We start from the raw sequence: 7,133 nt of genomic DNA on the forward strand, positions 1-7,133 counted from the left end.
CGCTCAAAACCCAAACCCAAAAACTTTGGACGCTCAAAACCCTATCCCGAAAACAGGACGCTCAAAGCCCTAACCCAAAATCATTAGGATGCTCCAAGCCCTAACCCAAAAACATTCGGACGCTCAAAACCCAAACCCAAAACATTAAGATGCTCCAAACCCTATCCGGAAAACATTAGGAAGCTCAAAGCCCCAACCCAAAACATTAGGACGCTCCAAACCCTATCCTGGAAACATTAAGATGCTCAAAACCCTATCCTGAAAACTGAGGATGCTCATTACCCAGACCCAAAATATTAAGATGCTCAAAACCCTAACCCAACTACTTAGGATGCTTGAAAGCCTATCCCAAAAAATTAGGGCACACAAAAGCCTAACCCCCAAAATTAAGATGCTCAAAATCCAAACCCCCAAAATTAGGATACTCAAAACCCTGGACCTGGAGAAACTAACCTGAAAAAAACAAAACAAAACAAAACAAAAAAAAGATCTTAAAACCCTAACCGTAAATAACTGACCAAAAATAAAACCTTAAGACTCTAACCCTAAAAAACATATCAACACTACAACCCAAAAAACTCTAATACCCTAACACGCTAACCCTGAAACCCTTAAAACCCTAACCCCCAAATCCTTAAAACCCTAACCGTTAAAACTCCAACCCTAAAAACCTTAAAATCCTAAACATAAACCCTGAAACCCCTTACCCTGAAACCCAACCCTAGTGCCCAATCCCTGAAACCTTAAAACCCTGAATCAATCTGTAGCAAATAGCATAGGCTGAGTCGAGGATCTCAGTACAGTAGCATTATTATTCGAGATTACAATGGCGGGTGTCCCACAAGCAGGAGGGTGCCTACTAATTCCATACACAGTTTATACACTTTTTTTTTCTGCCGAGGACCGGGACCCTCCCGACCCTCCCCTGTTTCCCCTTTAACTGTGCTATTCAAGGTTCATAATCTAGCTGGTGCTTCACAGAAAATACACAGCTGCTGGCCTGTTACAAGTCACATTTCTTTTGAGGTTTTTACTCTTTGAGGTGGTAATGTTTCTTACGCCGTGATTTCCACCTAATTGCTGTAAGGATTCTGGTTGTCTGCGTTTTACAAGGTTGTCTGTTATAATAAATAAAAGTCCCAAATAGGATTACAATCAAAGTTTACAATTCACTGAATGAATAGAGGTAAGCAAACAGTGCTGGGTACGCCGGGAGTCTCTGTTCCACCAAGACGCGCACCAGTTATACACCAGTTACCTCCCTTAAGGGATATAGAGAAGCCCTCTCAGATACATCCGTCCTACTTCTCCTGCATGCGGCCGGAGGTCGGTCTAATTCTGGTGCTGTTGGTGGTGGAAGCTGGGGCAACGGTGGTACTGGTGGCGATACCACAGCCACCGGAGGGGGAGCCGCCGGGGGTGGATTGTTAGGATATGGAGGTGGTAGCTTATCCAACGGCTCACGTTTATCTTCTTTTTCTTTTTCATGTTCTTCTTGTTCTTCAAATTTCTTACCTGCTTTTAGTGTAAATATTGAGGCTGGAAAAGGACGTGAAGTCCTCCTGATCCATAATCCTGCATAATCACTTTCTTCCTGGCTAAAAGCTTCCTTTGAATTAACATGGATATTTAAGGCCTGGCAAATCCAGTCTTTGAAGGATCCAAAAACAGGCCAAAAGACATGTAGTCTTAAAGGCTCCTTTGGCCATTCTGTCACACAATACTGGACCATTTTTAATTTACTTTTTCCTTTTCTGGGGTCCCTATCATTCCAATTTCGAATCGTTATTCCTAATGGACTTTCTGGTGGTATGACTGGTAATTTGCTCCCTTTCTTCTGGTCTCTGGTCTTCGATTTTGTCTGACCCATCTAGGAATTTTACTCTGGCAATTCCCACAGCCCTTGGTTACCTTAGTAAGAGTGTCTTGCAGGGGGTCGAGGACCTATCACACACCCACAAATCCTATAGGAATCCCTTCGGTCCTTCACCGGCCAAGTCCCTCGCGGGAGATTGGAACCGCGGTTAGAAGACCTCCACAATCGCTTCGGAACTAAGTTCCATCTCAGTCACACTCTTACACACACAGGCAACCGAACCCCACCCAACCAAACGGTATACGCTTTAAATGCTTACGACTCCGTCATCTTCGTTCGGATCTTCACACACACAATTATGGGCAAAATATAGTGCTGCAGCTGGCAAGGGAGCTGAAAAAAAGAATCAGAAACTTTGCTTACCTTTATTCAGGTTCAAGATGCCATTAGTTCCGACCTGACTCAAACAGCAGCCACCAAATGGTGGGGGTGCCTCTCCTAGATCAAACCAGAAATCAGGAACCAAAGCCCTCCCGGACGAGCGCCCGCTTGTAATAAATGACTGGGTCCCAAATAGGATTGCAATTGAAATTTACAATTTATTAATTGAATAGAGGTAAGCAAGCAGCGCTGGGTGCGCCAGGAGTCTCTGCTCCACCAAGACGCACACAAGTTACATTAGGCGGCTGGTTTTTATGCTGCTAGGCTAATACATATTCATTACTACTTCTACAAAAGGCAGGGTTATTCTAATTAGTTCCCAGAATCCAAACCCTCCCACTGGTGCAGGCGTTATCAGTCTCCGGTAGTCCCTCTGGGGGCCGCTCGTACTGAAGGCTCGTAGTCTTCCTCCCAGGCTTTTCTCTTGTCCATCTCCTTTGTCCATCTTGGCTGGATGGCAGACACTTGCATAGTGTCCCATGCAACAGTTGTAATAGTTAGCAGTTATTCTGAAACCCCTTTGTTCTCTTATCCCCTATTGACCCGAATTGCTGGACCATTCCTTTGCAAGATACAAGAACTATATATATTAACCACTCTGGTTTTCTCAGACTTTTCATCATATCATGCGGCCCTAGCATTGTTCCATATTGACACGAATCAGATGAACTCATTTCACACTGTTAAGCTGTCTTATCACTGCAAGCATATCTCAATACCACCTTCCTTCCCTCTACAGGATGTAACTGCGCAAAAACAACATTTTTATTCCCACAACCTTGATCCCCTTACCCTGAAATCCTTATTCCCCTTAAACCTAACAACTCTAACCACAACCCTAACCCTTATTATCAACCCCCTAACGCTAATGACACTGACCTTAATCCAAACCCCAAACTGCCCCTAACCCCAGACAACCAACAACGAAACACACACACACAAAGATGGAAACTACAAAAAAGGCAAAACCCACGATACAGGCCCCAAATCACAAATACGCAACCAAAATGCTACAGAAAAGCCCCAGATGCAGGCCCCAAATGCTACTGCTAGGCCTCAAAAGCTCAAGATGCATCCCAAAGCAAAAATGCAGGCCCCAAACGTTACAGAAAAGCCCCCAAACCCAGGCTGCACAAGTCTACAAGCAGGCCCCAAACTGCCAACAGAAGCAGGCACCAACCACACCCAGATGCAGACCCCAACTGCCCACAAGCAGCTCCTACCCCACCACCCCCTCCCAAGAACTGGACTCCACCCAGACACTGGCCCAAGACCCGGACCCGACCTCCGCCAACCCCCCTACCCTCCCCCCGACACAGGTGTACAAGCAGCTCACAACCCGCCCCTTCAGAGACCGATCCCACTCCCCCCACCCCCCCCAAGACACGGGATGCGGAGGTGTACAACCAACTCCCAACTCCCTCCCCCTCAAAGGGAGGCCCCAAAGACCCCCAAATGGAGGCTCCTAGAGTGAACAAGCACCTCCCAACTTCCCCAGGCACAGGCCCACCCCCCCCCCCAAACACAGGCCACAAAGGTGTATAAACAGCCCAGACCCCGCTCCAAGACCATGGCCCCTATAGTGTACAAGCAGCTCCCAACCACCCACAGATGCAGGCCCCAACCCTTCTCAAAAGGGAGGCACCTAGAATGCATGAGCAACTCCCAACCAGCCTAAACATAGGTCCAAAAGTGCACAAGCAGCTCCCAACCCCCCTCAAATACAGACCCCAAAAGTGTACAAGTAGCTCCACCCCTGAGACAGGACCCAAAGGTGTACAACCAGTTCCCAACACCCCTGAGACACAGGCCCCAACCCCCCCCCCAGACACAGCGACCCAAATTCTACAAGCAGCTCCCAACCCCTGCCAGGCACGCCCCCTACCCTATACAAGCAGCTCCCAACCCTCCCCCCCCCCCCCCGAGGGAGGCCCCCAAGGCCCCCACAAACACAGGCCCCTACAGTGTACAGGCAGCTCCCAGCCACCCCCAGATGCTGGCCCCAAAGTTGTACAAACAGCTCCCAGCCACCCTGCAGAAACAGATTCCTACATTGTACAAGCAGTTCCCAGCCCGCTAGACACAGGCCCTGACCCCCCACACATGCAGGCCCCAAAGGTGTACAAGCAGCTCCCACCCCTCCCCCAGACGCAGGTCCCAAGCCCCCCCCCAAACACAGGCCCCTGCAACCAGCACCCAACCCCCTACCCCCGATGCCAGGCCCAAAGGTGTAGAAGCAGCTCCAAACCTCCTCCCTCAACCCAGGCTCCAACAGTGTACAAGCACCTCCCAACCAACCCTCCCCTTCCCCCCCCCCCCCCCCCCGCCCCCCGACACAGGCTCCAAAGGAATACAAAGAGCTCCCACCCCTCCCCCAGATGCAGGTCTCAACCCCCCCCCCCCCCCAAAAGCAGGCCCCAAAGGTGTAGAGTCAGCTCCCAACCCCCTCAATGCCGGCCCCAAGGGTCTACAAGCAGCTCCCCCCTTGCCCCCAGATACCGGCCCCCAGACACAGACCCCAAAAGCCTAATCACAGGCCCTGAACTCTAGAAACAGGCTCCAAAACCCAGGACAAAGCCCCAGTGGTTCGAGACAGGGCCCAAATCCCAGACACAGGCCCCAAACGCTAAACATATGCCAAAAAAGTATTAGTGCTGGTGCCAAATGTTACAGACAGGCCCAAAAGCCCGAGATGCTCAAGGCTGAGACGTAACTTGGCTTTCTGAATTACTGGAAAGCAGCTTTCATTCTCAGATAATTGTGTGCAGGCTAGATAGGATGGGGCTTCAGGCACCTCTTCACCTGAGGAAACACACTGCCATCACGCACCGCTGTGCCAGACAAGCTTGTTCTGCTAGAACACCCTACTCAGATGCACTGTGCCATTCAAGTGAACTGCTTTCATGCAAATATAAGGACTGATGTTACAACCCACCTTGCCTGTGGCACCTGATGAACAGAAGAGTAAGCCACCGCAGCGCTTCAAAACCATCCCTGCACGTGCCGCTCCTTGTCGCTCTCTGGCCTTATCTCATATCCTTATCCACTTCTGTGGAGAGCCTGCCACGGCACCTGCAAAGCAAGACGGACACCTTTCATAGTCACCTTGTGCTACTTGGTCGTTCTGCTCCAACCCAGCTCATGACCAGCCCCTCTTCTTACACAGCTCTTCAGAGTGCAGTTTGCTCCTTTGAGCCTGTGCGAGACACCTGTGAAAGAAAAAGAAACGCATAGGCCGATGCAGCATCCAAAGACACAGCACAACTAGGTAAGTTACTCTCATCTGCTCCCTTACCTCTGCCGCTTACCAGCCCCCGAGGCAGATGCTTCAATCTACCCTCTTCAAACAGCTACAACACCTCTAAAAGACAAAGAGGGGATGCCTAGAGGAACAGTGAGACCTACAACACAACAACTGCTACATCTGTTCCTCACTCACCTTGCCAGAGGCAGCTCTGCGTGTGACATCCCAGGTTGTACACTGCGTTACCTAACCCTTACCGTAACCCTTACCCTAAATCTTCTCACCCTTACCATTACCCAAATCCTTACCTTTACTTTTTCCTTACCCTTACTCTTTCCTTTAACCATAACCTTACCCTTACCCTATACCTTACTCCAACCCTTCCCCTTACCTTCCCCTTCCCCTTACACTTAACCTAACCCTTACCCTTCTGCTTCCCCTAAAACATATCCTAACACATTCCCTTACCCTTACACTTACCCTAACCCTTTCTATTACCCTTACACTTACTCTTGCCCTAATCCTTGCTTGCACCCTTACACTTATTCTAACCCTTACCCTTACCCATACTCAAACCCTTACTCTAACCCTTACCCTGACCCGTACCCTTACCCTTACCCTTAACCTAAGCCTAAACCTTAAACCTTACTTTAAAGCTTACCCTTTCTGCTACACTTACCCTTAGCCGAAATCTAAACCTTACACTTACCCTTAGCCTAACCCTCACCCTTACCATTACCCATACCCTTATTCTTACCCTTACCGTAACCCTTTCCTTTACACTTACGGTTACCATTAACCTTACCCTTACCCTAACATTTATCCTTAACCTAACCCTTACCCTAAACCTTACCCCAACCCTTACCCTGACCCTTACATTAACCCTAACCCTTACCCTAAACCTTACCCTTACTCTTAACCTTAACCTTACCCTTAACATTCACCTAATACTTACGCATACGTTTTCCTGACTTTAACCCTAAAACTAACCCTAACCATTACCCTAACATTTAACCTTACCCTAACCCTAACCCTTACTCTAACCCTTACCCTGACCTGTACCCTTACACTTACCCTTACCCTTATACTTACCCTAATTCTTACCCATACCATAACCCATAACCTAACACATATTTGTACCCTTAACCTTACCGTTACCCTTAACCTTACCCTTACCCTTACTCTATCCCTTACCCTTACCCTTACGCTTACCCTTAACATAAACCTTACCCTTGACCTTACCCTTACCATAAGCCATACAACAACACTTACATGTACACTTACGCTTGCACTTACCCTAGCAATTACTCGTACAATTACCCTTAACCTTACTATTAAGCTAACCCTAAACCTTACCCTTATCCTAACACTTACCCTTATCCTAAACCTTACCCTTTCTGCTACAATTACCCTTTGCCTAATTCTAAACCTTACCCGAACCCTCACCCTTACCTAAATCTAACTAAAATCTAACCATTACCCTAACCCCTCACCCTTACAATATACATATTTTTACCCTTTACCTAAACCTTTACCCCAACCCTTACCTTGACCCTTACATTAACCCTAATCCTTACACTAAACCTTACACTTACTCTTAACCTTAACCTTAGCTGTAACCTAATACTTACT

General features: G+C 48.1%; 1 long non-coding RNA gene across 3 annotated transcripts; it reads right to left on the bottom strand.

Annotated features, from left to right (window-relative positions):
• Positions 1-2,125: 2,125 nt before the first annotated feature.
• Positions 2,126-6,253, bottom strand: LOC311441850. 3 transcript variants are annotated; one of them, XR_014696270.1, is made up of 4 exons: positions 5,697-6,253; positions 5,420-5,618; positions 5,193-5,329; positions 2,126-2,209 (listed from the first exon to the last, which is right to left on the bottom strand). It is a non-coding gene; the product is annotated as an uncharacterized lncRNA (long non-coding RNA). The 3 variants fall into 3 exon arrangements; XR_014696271.1 differs by lacking the exon at positions 2,126-2,209 and adding an exon at positions 2,607-2,707 and having other exon boundaries at positions 5,697-6,251; XR_014696272.1 differs by lacking the exon at positions 2,126-2,209 and adding an exon at positions 2,612-2,721 and having other exon boundaries at positions 5,697-6,250.
• Positions 6,254-7,133: the final 880 nt, after the last annotated feature.

The sequence above is a fragment of the Aythya ferina genome (assembly GCF_964211825.1).
Source record: "Aythya ferina genome assembly, chromosome: 10".
Lineage (NCBI taxonomy): Eukaryota > Metazoa > Chordata > Aves > Anseriformes > Anatidae > Aythya > Aythya ferina.